The sequence below is a fragment of the Macadamia integrifolia genome, chromosome 1, assembly GCF_013358625.1.
Source record: "Macadamia integrifolia cultivar HAES 741 chromosome 1, SCU_Mint_v3, whole genome shotgun sequence".
In the NCBI taxonomy this organism is placed as follows: domain Eukaryota; kingdom Viridiplantae; phylum Streptophyta; class Magnoliopsida; order Proteales; family Proteaceae; genus Macadamia; species Macadamia integrifolia.
This window is the reverse complement of record NC_056557.1, coordinates 12,650,169-12,664,756: the sequence shown is the minus strand read 5'-3', so window position 1 is coordinate 12,664,756 and position 14,588 is coordinate 12,650,169. Positions and strand designations below refer to the sequence as shown.

The window sequence follows — 14,588 nt, the reverse complement described above, 5'->3', positions numbered from 1 at the left end:
GTGCATGTACTATATATAAGCAATGTTTATTTGATTGTCCCAAAATGTTTTATCAATTTCGGGTGGAGTCAAACAATAATGATATAATTTTATCAAAAATAAAATAAAATAAAAAAACTAAGAAAAAATCATGGTATAACCATAGTTAACAAATTCGGATTCGGGAATTATTCGGACGGAGAATTATTCGGAATAATTCGGATCATTAATTGAAGGATTCGGTCAAAAAAGCGGTCAAAAAAGATTATTGGGTTTTTTTTTTTTTTTAAATTGTTTTTTTATTGTTTTTTTTTAAATAATGTTTAAATAAACCGAATAATTCGGTTTAATTCGGATTCAGTCCGAATTTTTGATAAAATTCGGAAAAATTCGGTTCGGCCGAATAATTCGCGAATTATTCGGCCGAATTGATAACTCTGGGTATAACCAAGAATTTAGTTAATACGGTATTAGTAATTAGGGGTGTCAATTTGTGGCCCGAACCGGCTAAACCGACCTGGACCGACCGTTTATAGACCGGCCGGACCCAGACCATTTATTAAACGTGTCGGGCTTGAGCCCCGCCCGTTTATAAATGGTCAGTCTTGGTTTTGCTACTTGGACCGTCGGGCGCTCGACCGAGACCGACCGTTTAACACCAGACCGAGACCGACCTATTGTGCACCGGCCTAGCCCGACCCTTTAATGATTGTAGAATATCTATTTTACCCCCCAAATTAAAAAGTAAAAACTAAAAAGTAAAAACATGTTCACATTTTAAATAATGGTTATATTTGGTATCATTTATTAATTAATTGTCATTTTTTTGGGCTTGCATGAGTGGGTCGGAATATAAGAACACATTTTAAAGAGGACCCGTTTAAAAACCGGTTGAAGCCCGTTTAACATTAAACATGTCCGTAGCCAGATTAAGGCCCGACTAAAGCCCGATTAAGGTGGCCCGATTATAGCTCGAGGCCGACCGACCGAATATAAAGCGTACCATGCCATCAATAACTAAGTCCGATTAGTTAAATGGGCGGACACGGTGTAGCCTTTGAAAGTCTTCAAGCCCGATTAAGCTCGACCGAAACCAAACCGACCTAACCGGTTGACACCCCTATTAGTAACAATCACTGCTGAGGCATATATGTATCAACTGATACAATACGATAATGATATCAATACCTAAATTAGAAGAAGTGACGAACTTTTTTAAAAATTAATTGGGTTTTTTTTTTGCTCAACCAGAGTAGCATAAAAAATATCAATTAATTACTAGAAATTATCAATTATGATTATTCTAAGATTGTCATTCTTTGGATAAAGAAAAGAGAGGAAAAGAGAGAGGATTACCATTCTTTAATTATTGACTTCCATTTCCTCTCTCTTTATCTTCATCCTCATGCACTCACCTAAAAGAAGAGACGTAGCAAACTAAAGCTTAACCACTAGATATTTTTATTGAAATCGTTCTATCATGTCCACTTTTGATCATTTTGAATATTGGATAAATGGAGAATAACATAGACAACACATGTCAAATTTTAAGTTTATCTCAACAAAATGGTGTATTATTTTTTTTTTTTTTTTTTTTCCATTTGCTTGCATAACATAATTCTGTATGATTGATAAGAGTCTTAATCTCTTTTTTTGTTTTTCTTTTTTGCTTACGATGGGTATTTAGGCTTTTGACCGGACTAATTTCGTTGGTCCATATTGACCCCACAACCACATAAACCAGGTCATCTATGATTAAATGAGAACCATAATTAATTAAATTTAATTTCTATTTAAGAAAGGGAAAAAGAAAAAGAAAAAGAATTATGGAATATCTACTGCTAATGTATATATGTAAGTTGTTTGGGATTGTTCTCCTATTTATTGTCACTTTGGTGAAAACCGTAGACAGACAAAACAATGAAGGGGACAGATGGGGTACTTTTTGGTTTGTAAAATATCTTTTGAATCCCTATGGTAAATGTAGCCATCCAGGTGCGATAAATTTTTTATGTTTATATGCAATTGTCTACATCTTTTTCTTCTAATGTTTGCATTTTGATTCAACAAGAGTACTTGGACGTGCCTGCCCATATGATCATGTGGGTTTGCAATATGCTTCCAAGCCCCAAAATCAGCCTATTTGTAACCTCCATAGTGTTTGAGGATCAAATTATTATTATTATTAGTATTATTATTGGACATAAGACACTGCTCCATTAATGTAAGATGCTTTATGGAAATGGTCATATTGAGAGGGGCCCATTATGCGTAAGTGGAATCACCAACTGACTGGAGATAGTGTTCAAATTTTCAAGAACAATCCACATCACTCAGCTTCTATTCATTTGCAAAAATATTATCAAAAAAAAAATTGTAAAACCAAATTTCAGAAATGGTTGAAAAGTCAATCTTAACTTTGGGAGAACCAAAAATGTTGAGGGCAGTCAATTATAGAGGGTTTTACCCCCCAAAAAAAAAAAAAGAAGTCAATAATAGAAGGGAAAAAGTCTATTACATGCATGAGAATTTACAGGATTGAATTGAAACTTGAAACACTAAAATTTAACATGTGCTTAATTCATAAACCATGTTTATTTTATAAATAATTAATTATCCTAAAGAGATCCACACAGCCAATCTTTGGCTAAAAGAATACCCACAAGACTCCAATAATCAACAAGGAGAAGCTGTCAATCTATATTTATATATATTTTTTATTCATTTCCTCTAGGTACAAAAAAAGAGAGCACGTTCAAGGCTCCAAGCTAAACAAAAAGGCTCAACTTGGCCTTCTTTACATCATTACACTATAATTCCTCATGCAGGCTAACTCTCCTTTCAATGGCTAAATTAATTAACTATATTATTTAATTCGTATAAGAATAGAATTAATATTTAGTTGATGATTAATAAGTAACTTGTTGGTAATTAAAAAAAGAAAAGAAAAAAAAAAAAACCATATCCAACACGTGCTGAAATTAGTATTTGGTGGGTCCCCCTAATCGTCACCCTCTCACCATTTAGTCTAATGGTCTCAGCATCTTGAGACTTATAACGTGTCGCTAACAACAGGTAAACAACTTGAAGGTTGAAAGTTGACAAGCGTTCTAAATTATAGTACCGGTTCATACTTAGCCAGTAAAAAATCATCATAAAATATATTTATTTTTGGATTAGAGCCAACAAGGGACCACCAATTATGCTGTTGTTGGAGTGATGTGGACTGCACGGTACCATCATCGTGAAAGGAAATCAGCTCATGAGGCACTGTTTATTCTTACCCAAAAATGAAAAAAAGAAAGAAAGAAAATAAAAAAAAGCACTGTTTATTAATCCTCAAAGGTTGAAACATTTAAAGCAGGGTAGGGATCCTTGTCGTGCGACAGGGCGTGTAATATGTATCTAACGATAAAATATTTCTTGAGCTGCGTTTGAGCGTCTTAGGTTGCATACCTTAGCGTTTTTGGTCTTCGATGTGCGCTACAAGCCCTATCAGGAAATAGAGTAGTCCGATCCATCTAAAGCATGATTTTAGGTATTGATATCGGATTGATTGTATCAACCGTATCATATAGATATTGGCTGAGACCAATCTCAATACTTGACCAATCCTAGATTGGGTATTGTATAGGTATCAGGGTCAAAATTTTTTTTTTTTTTTTTTTTTTAAAAGCTAATTTTTATGAAAAATATGAGTCCAAATTGTTTGTAACGAGTGGTGAGGTGCAATGAGTATCCAACGGTTGGGAAAGCCCAGCCATGCAACCTAGCCATTGGATGCTCACTGCACTTCATCGCCTCACCGTAGATGATTTAGAAGTAAAAATATTAGAGTAATATTGACTGATCCAAACCGATACAGTCAATCCCAGATTAGTACAATCATATCAGCATCAGTCTAAACCCTTGTTCTAGAATCTATACTCTGAGCATCAAGATTGGGTTCAATAACTCAACTGAGTCAACTCAGAATCTGTTCTCTCTCTCTCTCTCTCTCTCTCTCTCTCTCTCTATTGATCGATCGATCGATGAGATACTTCTGATGGATTTCTACGGATCGGGGCCTCATAGTAAGTATTGGGAAACCCTTCAAATGTTCTTCGGCCTTGTTTGGTTTGAAGTCATGAAGTAACATAAAATTTTCAATTTTAATATGGAGAAAAAAAAAAAAAGTTGAAGGGTAAGGAATACATACGTGGTCCAAATGTATACTATTGGCATATTTCAACTCCACAGATAGTACACGAGAGGGAGGGAGTACCTCCGGAATCTCACAGAGGGGGACATAGAGAGGAGAGAAGGGAAAGAGTGTGTTGAGTGCATGTACTTTATATAAGCAATGTTTATTTGATTGTCCCAAAATGTTTTATCAATTTCGGGTGGAGTCAAACAATAATGATATAATTTTATCAAAAATAAAATATAATAAAAAAACTAAGAAAAAATCATGGTATAACCAAGAATTTAGTTAATGCGGTATTAGTAACAATCACTGCTGAGGCATATATGTATTAACTGATACAATACGATAATGATATCAATACCTAAATTAGAAGAAGTGAAGAACTTTTTTAAAAATTAATTGGGTCTTTTTTTTGCTCAACCAGAGTAGCATAAAAAATATTAATTAATTACTAGAAATTATCAATTATGATTATTCTAAGATTGTCATTCTTTGGATAAAAAAAGAGAGAGGAAAAGAGAGAAGATTACCATTCTTTAATTATTGACTTCCATTTCCTCTCTCTTTATCTTCATCCTCATGCACTCACCTAAAAGAAGAGATGTAGCGAACTAAAGCTTAACCACTAGATATTTTTATTGAAATCGTTGTATCATGTCCACTTTTGATCATTTTGAATATTGGATAAATGGAGAATAACATAGACAACACATGTCAAATTTTAAGTTTATCTCAACAAAATGGTGTATTATGTATAAGGTGCTTTTTTCCTAGACTTTTAAAAAAAAAAATTATATCACAATAGTATCAATAAAAGTAACTCTTTGAACAAATTATTACGACAAGAAGATAATCTTATTGATATAGCAATTGAGTCATGATTAGATGGTTCATGCAAAATTCTAAATTCCTTCCAACCACACTTCAAATCTCAAAGTGCTTTCTTTTTTCTTTTTTTAATAAGGTAGTCAAAAGCTTTTTTTTTACGTGAGGGAAATCCCATCATGATTTTCAGAAATTATATCATATCATGCGTATTGGTTGCTCTGTATTGATATTGGTCATTTTCAATGCACGTCTGATTCTGTATCAATGGAACTATTCTACTTAAAGGTAACTACTTGATTTTTAATTGAAATTGAGACTAAAACTGTGTGATTCGATCTCATATGGCCAATCCATATCAGTGTTGATTGGCCAAGAGTGATACCGATCTTGATACTAGTTTTCAAAATCATGAATCCTTATCATAAAGACTTGTCCCTATAAATGAATGTCAAAACTACCCTCCTTGTCCCTACAAATGAATGCCAAAACTACCCCTCCTAGGGTACCATATCTGAGCACTAGAACCATGAGTGAAGAGATTCTCTCTTCAATAGGTGATAGCAAACTTGGTCCGAAAAAGAAACACTAAATTTAATGTTAAGCCAGCACCTTTTATTGTTACTTTGACTTTTCTAATGTGGAGTTTTTCTCCCAGATTGCTTTTAATAAAATTTGTTAGGTTATGGATAAAAAAACTTAGGGTAAAGAATATTGAGTTATCCAAGAATTAGCCTGATCTCCAAAGAAATTAATTTATTTTAAATAAAAACCATATGTGTGAGGGAGTAAATTCAGAATTGGATCTTATAAAAAACAAAGGGGTCAATTTAGAATCAAAATTGACTATTTAAAACTGAATGGAATCTCACAAAAAAAAAGAAAAGAAAAAAAAAAGTGTTCTAATTCTGATTTTGAAAATTAAAATTTCATTTGATTGAGAAGTAGAAAGAGTCAGGGGAAGGTTCAACTAGTTGTTCATTGTAGATATTCCTTTCACTTAGGCCGACACTCTTTACATGATCTATTTATTATTGTCTTCTATACATTAATTAACCTAATAATTAAGTTATTAAAAAATAATTAATTATTTTTCTTAATTTTTGAAGGATATAAGACAGCTATTCATAATTAATTTAAGAAACAATATTGTTCTCTGTTTAAGAATGTAGCCTACAACTTCGACAACTATGTCTATCTCTCTTTTCCCTCTGCCCAATGACCTTCTGTCACCAATTGATTATACCCAATGAGAGGTTATAAGTAGGTGATTCTTGTTGGCCTAGGGCCCTAGAGTGTGCTCTCATTCCGGGATAGGAGACACTCTCACTTAAATTAATTAGCTTGATAAAAAATTTCTTCAAAATGAGTTGGTAAGAGATTGGTTAAAACTCAAAAGGCACCTCTTGTGTCATTTTGGTCTTTTGTGGGTCTTTAACTACGCACTATCTTACCTTCGCCGCATGTTGAAGCTTAACAATATAAACCAACTAAAATCTGAGACTAGGGTTTTAAAAATCAGATTAATTTGAATCGAATTGACCAATCCTAATCAATTCGATTTTCTATCATTTCTAATTTATTTTAGAATAATTTGAATCAGAATTGATGGAGATCAATCTCATATTTATTTATAATTTTTAGTCATTGGCTGGTACTTCACAAATAACTCCAAATGCTTTTAGAAAACAGATCTTGAATCACTCTTGAACTTAATTTTAAAAGTCGGATTGGATTGATTGAAAAACTTGACCTATATAATAGTGGCATTCTCTAGGGGGTGGCCTTGTAAATTTTTCATAAAATAAAGATAAAGGCAAAAGGTTCAAAAAATGATTAAAAAAATGAGGTTAAACCATAAAATAAAAATAAAGGCAAAAGGTTCAAAAAATGATTAAAAAAATGAGGTTAAACCATAAAATAAAAATAAAGGCAAAAGGTTCAAAAAAGTGATTAAAAAAATAAGGCTAATCCATCGGATCAAATCTGATCTGAACAATCCAATACCAATATGGATCAACATTGATTGAGATCGACCCTGAGTTTCAAAACATACCTCCCTCAACTCCGATTCATCAAATCAGGCTTAGTCAAGTCATGAGAAAGCGGCGGGTATGCTAGCGACTCTGATTCATCAATTCAACAGCCAAGAACTTGAGTGCATCACAAAAAAAATTAGAACCCATATCCTTTGCAGCGAGTGATAAAGTACGATGAGCATTGAACGATTGAGAATATTTAGACACGTGTCATTCTTAACTCCAGCTTTCAATGCAGCTATACAGCAACTGCAGACAATTGATCTGCTTGATTGATCAAACACGTGTTAACTTGGGGAAGGAACAAAAAAACCCAAAAGCAGAACGGAATGTCCCATTCGATTCATGAATTCACTGAAAGCGTGTGAACACAATGACAAGTGGTAGTGTGAACGCATTTTAAAAGGTCCTTTGTCAGAAATAAATTCAAGATACTTACCAGATTGGAATCGGAGATGGGGAAGTTGGAAACCATCCACAAGCCCTGATTCCCAATACGGAATTTACGCAGACACCCCTTAGCTTTCTTCAACAACCCTTTCCCCATTGCAGCCACCATTGGAGGCATAATGGTCAATCAAAAAAGCCCGGGATTACAAAATTCAGGGCGCGTTTCGCTTAGCCGTGGATTCCCAATAGAGAGAGAGAGAGAGAGAGAGAGAGAGAGAGAGAGACTTCTACCAAACCGTCTCTTGGGTGTCTCATTTGCGCTTCAATTGGTCTCACTGCTGATGTTCTGACCCTCGCTCTCTCTGCTCTTGTCTCCCCACTACATCCTCAAAATTTATATATCCAGAGCTCTCACACGCGTTTAACACGGTTTGCTCGTACGCGGGAGGCTAGTGGATTCCGTCAACAAGCCGAGTCGGGGGAGTCTCGTCGACATATATAAGGTGACCTTCCACGAAGCAGCGAGAGAGCTCACCACTGCTAACGAACATTCCTTTCTCTGCTTATTTCTGCCAAGTGTCATCACCAACATGGAAGCACCCACTAGAGCCAACGCAGCTGCACAGCAGAGGAGGCGCCGCCGCCGCCGCCAACCCTCCGTTGCCGTCGGACGCGGGAGAACAGCTCATCGTTTGATACCCAAAAGGGGTCAAATTCTCATCGGCATTTTAAAGCGCGCCTTTTTTTCCTGTTTTGGTAACCAGAGAAGCCGTCGTCACTCTTCCTCTGTTTCTCCATCCCATTGAAACCCATCACCAAATTCACATCTTTACCTCAAATCACCATTTTAATCTATCGGAATCGGACCCTGTACATCCCAGGATGTTGCCGGAGAATGAAAAAGAGAGAAGGGGAGTTCGTGAACAGGGTTTCTATAATTTAATTTCCACTATGTATTCTTCTTGTTTTGAGTCCAATTTTGTTCAATTAGCTTCTTTTTTGTCTAGATTTTCAGTTCTGTATGGTTCTTAGGAGGATTCATAGTTAGATTTACTGGAGTCCCAAATTGTAGACTGTGAAAATATATTAATGAGGAGTAGATTCAATTTAATCTCAGTTCTTCTCTATATCGGAACTCAGAATTAACGGCATTAAACTGTTTTACTGTTTGGATCATCTGAAAATCCAGGATCGGAATGATTCATATGGACACCATTTTTGATATTTTTTTCCTCGGAAATGGAGAAGAAAAATGCCAGCTTGCAAAGGAATTGGGTCAACTTGCCACATCAGCAATTCCGTCAAGTGACATAAAATTAATGATCCAGTCCAGTGTTGACCAGACAACGAGAGGTTAATTTATTTCTGACACGTGGCATATCCGTTAATAATGGTAACGGCTGTTTCTTTCCCGGGAAGAAAGTCCATAACGTCCCAATACTCCAGTCTAACTGGAGAGTACTTTATGTCACTGATTTACTAAAATACCCTCCTAATAATCGAATTTTTACGAGTTACCACAATTATATACACTCGTGGGGTATTGCATTTTTTATAACTTTTAACGTGTCAAGTAACTATTGGATAGATTACAGCTGTCTGAGGTGGATGATGTCATCCATTCGCGAATACCGGACATCATCTAGATTATATTAAGAATTATTTTCTATTTTCAAACGACACATGTGAATTGCTTTTTAAGGACATAATTATGCCACGTATGTAATGAATACTTTAATTGTATTTTGATTATCTTATGGTTTCGTCTAAGTCAGTATAAGCCAATTAATTATAATTGGCACCGTGGAGGAGGTATCTCTTCACGAATACCATTGGTCCCACTAATCGAATTAAGGAGAGGGGAAAAAGGTCCTCTCCAATGCCAATCATTTACCTTCCATCCATGGATGCATGTCCAAATCGTCTCAGCCATTGGATGGATGGGGGGGGGTAAGTGGTTGGGTGCTCAAGTAATTAAAGAGGAGCCAGATGTAGGGAGGAGCATTTTTCATTTTGTATAATAGAAGTGAGAATTAATGATGACACTAGAATCCAATTATATGGTTAAATAACTTAGAGAAGGGAAAAATATGTTTTTTTTTTTTTTTTTTTTTTTTTTTATAATTATATTTTAAATAATTTAAAGCCATTAGGTACTGTTGGGATAAGGCTAAAGCTAAGTTGATTTGAATATTTGGTAAGGATGTTAACCGATGTCGTTTCAGTTTGAAAAAAAAAGCCGAAAGAAGGGCACTTATATCTTTCAATAACCACAATATTTTGTTTATTGCCTCATTAGTTAGAGAGTATACCACAATACCTAGTGAAATGCAAAGAGAATATATCACCTAGTACAACACAAATACAAGTTCAAATCAGCTGCCCATATGGTCACCTGTCCACTTACATCTCTCACCTTCCATCCTTTGGCTGATAGCGAGTCTAAGCAACATCAACAAGAACAAAGGGAGATAGGTTGGACGAGTGACCATATGGCCAGGGGAGCAGTGAACCACATTCACATAGCCTTTTAAGTAGGGATGTAAATGGATCGGAAGTGATCAGATCTGGATTTTTTTTATCAAATACAGATATTCTAAAATATATACTCTCTAATTTGTATAATCCAGACATTCCTCTCCCCCAATGAATATAATTTGCTCTTAATCCATCTTTCTAAGTTGTTTTAATTCTTTTCCTCATTCTCTATAACCTGTTTAAACTTCAAGAATCCTAAGAATCATTAATTAATTATCTAATGAGATTAGATAATTATTTTCTGTATTATTCATATTTTGATTCAAGGTATCCCTAAATGAATACGAATATAAATTTAAATTTATATTTCTACTATCCATTTACATCCCTAAAATTCCAAGCTCACAAACTTTTTGGAAAGGTGGCAAACCAGAGATAATTAACTTCATATGCTTCGGCATCTTTGGATATTCCTCCGTTGAATTTGGTTCTATTTATTGTTTTATTTATTGATTTTTTTTCTTTTAAATATGGGCTGTCAAAGCAGACATGGTACCTTACTTTGCGGTCCAAAGGGCTTTAAGCAGTTGGCCACTTGCCATTAGTCATAAAATGATTCTATTAACATTAGCTTGTTGACTTGTCAAGACTCAAGACTCAAGAGCTGGTGGACACAGATCCTTCTTGAAACTTGATTCCCCGACAAAATACACTCACACGTTTATTTTTTATTTTTTATTTTTTATTTTTTATTCTTTTCTTACCAACTAAACACAACCTACGAGATTGGAAATTCAAGCCACAAAGATCATCAAAATCTAATCGAAAATATTAGGGAGACCTGCTCTTGCACACCCGTGGTAGGAATTAGTTTTATATGTTCATTTTAAATAGCCAATAATTGCATTGTGGTAGATCTGAAAGGGGCCTAAATTTTATAGATAATTAATGTATATACATGAATGCATCTCAATACATAAGAGTAGTGGTGTCAATTGAAACGTTCGGTTCGATTTTGGTTGGATTGAATCGGTTTCGAAGAATGAGGGAGATCAAAACCAATCAAATAAGAAACTTTGGTTTTCCATCGATTTCGATTTCGATCCGATTTAGTTTTGATTTATCTTGGTTTTCAATATCGGGTTAATACCAGTTTAGATCGATTTATTATTGAGCTTGAACCATAATGAAATCTTACATACATAACTTATAGTGACAAGATTTGATAAAAAAACACTTTAAGTTTATGATTATGATTAAATCATGGTTTGTCATTGTAAAGGGACTAATATTGAAACCAATGGATAAGAAATTACTAAGAAGATAACTAATATTGAAATCACAAACCAACCCTATTATCCCTAATCATTCATTTAACTACCCAACTGGTTTTGTATAGTGAACAAGGAAATCAATGGAAGCATTATTACAATTTACAAATCAATTTCTCTATTCATAACCTAATATTCAATGATTTGTAACAATTTCCCTTACAATAAAAAAATTTTTCACGAAAATTGTGAAAAAATGGATAGTCTGTTCACCAATTTATAATATCATAATCATTTATTTTTTTATTGGTTTCATTCGGTTTGGTTTCTGTTTGATTATTGGTCAGTTCGGTTTGGACCGATTTTAAGCCAGTCCTGGCATACCTCATTCCAAAACCAATCCAATAATGATCGGTTTGGTTTGGTTCGGGTCTTATTGGTCGGTTTCGATCGATTTTATCAGTTTGGACTAGGTTTTGAGACCCCACATAAGAAAACATTTAGTTGAAGGATGCATCTTGTGGTCACGTAAATAGTGAAGAAAGATCCTACCTAACAAAAAAAAAAAAAAAATAGTAAAGATAGAAGTTGTAATTTTCTTTCGCGAAAAAGAGTGTTTTCCAATTATGTTGCTCCTATGCCAAGATACAAGAGCATGAGAAATTACCTCTCTGCCCCTGTGAAATAATAAATGTCATCCATGTTGATGTCCGTGGGCAACCTCTTATTGGTTCCAAGCACTGGGTGCCATGCGACTAAGCAGTGATCTTTTGCCTTTTTCTTTTGTTATCCTTTGACATATTCCTAAAAGTTATTTAAGGTAGAATGAAAAAAAAAAAAAGGTTTTCATAATAATTTAAAAGTGACTGGTCATTATGTAATTCTTGAAAGCAACATTTTTTTCTAAGTAAACATATGAAATGACATGATTTTACCCTGAAAAAAAAAATTGCTTCTACTAAAAAGGCAAAAATATGAAGTTATAAATTTTTTTCCCCCACAAACCTTGGTTATATAACAATATTTTCTCTTATTCATAATTTTATTTTTTATTTAATTAAATTAGACTTTAAAAATTTGACTTATGAATAATCTAGTTCATACATTCTCATCTATTAGATTGTCATAATAACCATATCATCTACCCTTGGCAAATTGAGAAAAAAGTGATTCGGCAACAAACTTGTGGGAACCTTTTCCCAAACTATTATATAAAAATATTTTAATTTTTTAATATTTAGGTGACATCTTTGGCGGTTACAATGGTAGTTAAGATTTAATATAATTTAACTTAAACGGCTTAAAAGATCAAAATGGTACCTTCATTTCAATCTTTCACATTCTTATCAAAAGACTATTAATTGCTTACTTGAATTTAATAATCCATTTATTTGGGCTAATATATGAAGTCCTATTAATAGCCACCGAGATGAGTAGGTGAATAATAGAAACATTTTGACTGAAGGAAAGCAACAAAATATATCAATGGACCCACGAGATGCGTTCACACCACAAGGAAGAATGGAAGATAGACTTTGAAAGGACCCTTGAATTTGTCAGAAGAAAGTACCTATTTTTATTTGACTTCAATTTAATTTTTTATTCCGTTGATAATGTACTTGAACGTACCACCCTGTGCCGGCTCTAGCCCTACCTTCTGATCAGAGGAGAATTGACGAGACCATTTTTTCAGGGGTGGTAGTTCAAGGACCACTAGCCACGCAAGGCCACCCACTTAAGGATCTGGTTCCTCTCCAACGATTGCACCCTCGATCTACTCTTCAATTATTCATCCAAAGGTTGAGAGGGCTTGGTCACGCATACCAACACCTATCAACATCTAGGGATACGTGTCCAAGTACTCCCAACCATTGGATGGATCGTTGGTGTTAGAGAGGTTTTTTCCCCCCCACTTAGAGGACACATAGAGATCATATTTTTCTGGGTGTTACTTCAAGGACCACTAGTCAGGCAAGATCAACCATAGAGGGACCATATAGAGTAAGGGTGTCAATTCTGAGCCTACACCGGTAGGCCCGATCGAGCCCAACATGTTTATGGCTTGACTTAGACTGGCCCGATTAATAAACGTGTCGGGCTTGAGCCCAACAAGTTTATTAAATGAACGTTCATGGTGCAAGTAGCTAGCCCATCGGGGGCCCGACTAAGCCCAACACGTTTATGGCTCGACCTAGATCGGCCTGACTAATAAACATGTCGGGCTTGAGCCCGACACGTTTATTAAGCGGGTGTTCACAGTGCAGGTAGCTAGCCCGTCAGGTGCCTGACTGACCCGACATGTTTATAAGCCCGGATTACCCACTCATTGTAGCCTAGGGGTGTCAATTCGTGGCCCGACCCGACTAAACTGATCGAGACTGACCGTTTATAGACCGGCTCGGTCCAGACCGTTTATTAAACGTGTCAGGCTTGAGCCCAGCCCGTTTACAAACGGTCGGTCTTGGTTTTGCTACTTGGACCGTCGGGTGCCCGATCAAGACCAATCGAATAACACTAGACTGAGACTGGTCTATTGTGAACCGGCTTGGCCCAACCCTTTAATGATTGTAGAATACCCATTTTACCCCCCAAATTAAAAAGTAAAAACTAAAAAGTAAAGACATGTTCACATTTTAAATGATGGTTATATTTGGTATCATTTATTGATTTATTGTCATTTTTTTTTAGATTGCATGAGTGGGCTGGAATATAAGAGCACATTTTAAAGAGGGTCCGTTTAAAAATTGGTTTAACATTAAACATGTCCGTAGCTCGATTAAGGCCCGACTAAAGCCCGATTAAGGTAGCCCGATTATAGCCCGAGACCAACCAACCGAATATAAAGCGTACCATGCCCTCAATAACTAAGCCCGATTAGTTAAATGGGCAGACGCGATGTAGCCTTTGAAAGTCTTCAAGCTCGATTAAGCCCAATCGAAACTGGACTAGCCCGACCGGTTGACACCCCTATTGTAGCCTGACTTAGCCCGACCCCCTTTAATACTACATAAAATTCCTATTTTGCCATTACTAGTAAGAAACTAATTAAACTTTCTTACCATTTGCTTTGTAATAAGATTTGATTTAATTAACCTTTGTTTTGTAAGTTGTAATGGTCATAATCTCTTCTTCTTCTTTTTTTTTTTTTTGTTTTTTTTTTGGGTAAGGAAGCCCAGTTAAAGCCGGCGTTCATGGTGCAAGGCTTCTAAGTGGTCAAGACCGACCAGGCCCGACCAACCCAAACTAGTCCAAACCGAACTAAGAGCTTAATGTTCCGGCTCCAAATCAAGCCTTTTATAACAATTTGGTTTCGGCTCAACTCAGGCTAAAGCCGCCAAACCGATGGGCCCCCTATCAGCCCAACTTATGAGATCAAGCGAAAAACCGAGCCAACCCATAATATGAAACCAATCCAGTTAA

The 14,588-nt window shown here is 35.4% G+C and overlaps 1 long non-coding RNA gene across 1 annotated transcript; it reads right to left on the bottom strand.

Moving 5' to 3' along the window:
* Positions 1-6,930: 6,930 nt before the first annotated feature.
* Positions 6,931-7,658, bottom strand: LOC122074707. The gene is made up of 2 exons (XR_006139028.1): positions 7,469-7,658; positions 6,931-7,293 (listed from the first exon to the last, which is right to left on the bottom strand). It is a non-coding gene; the product is annotated as an uncharacterized LOC122074707 (long non-coding RNA).
* Positions 7,659-14,588: the final 6,930 nt, after the last annotated feature.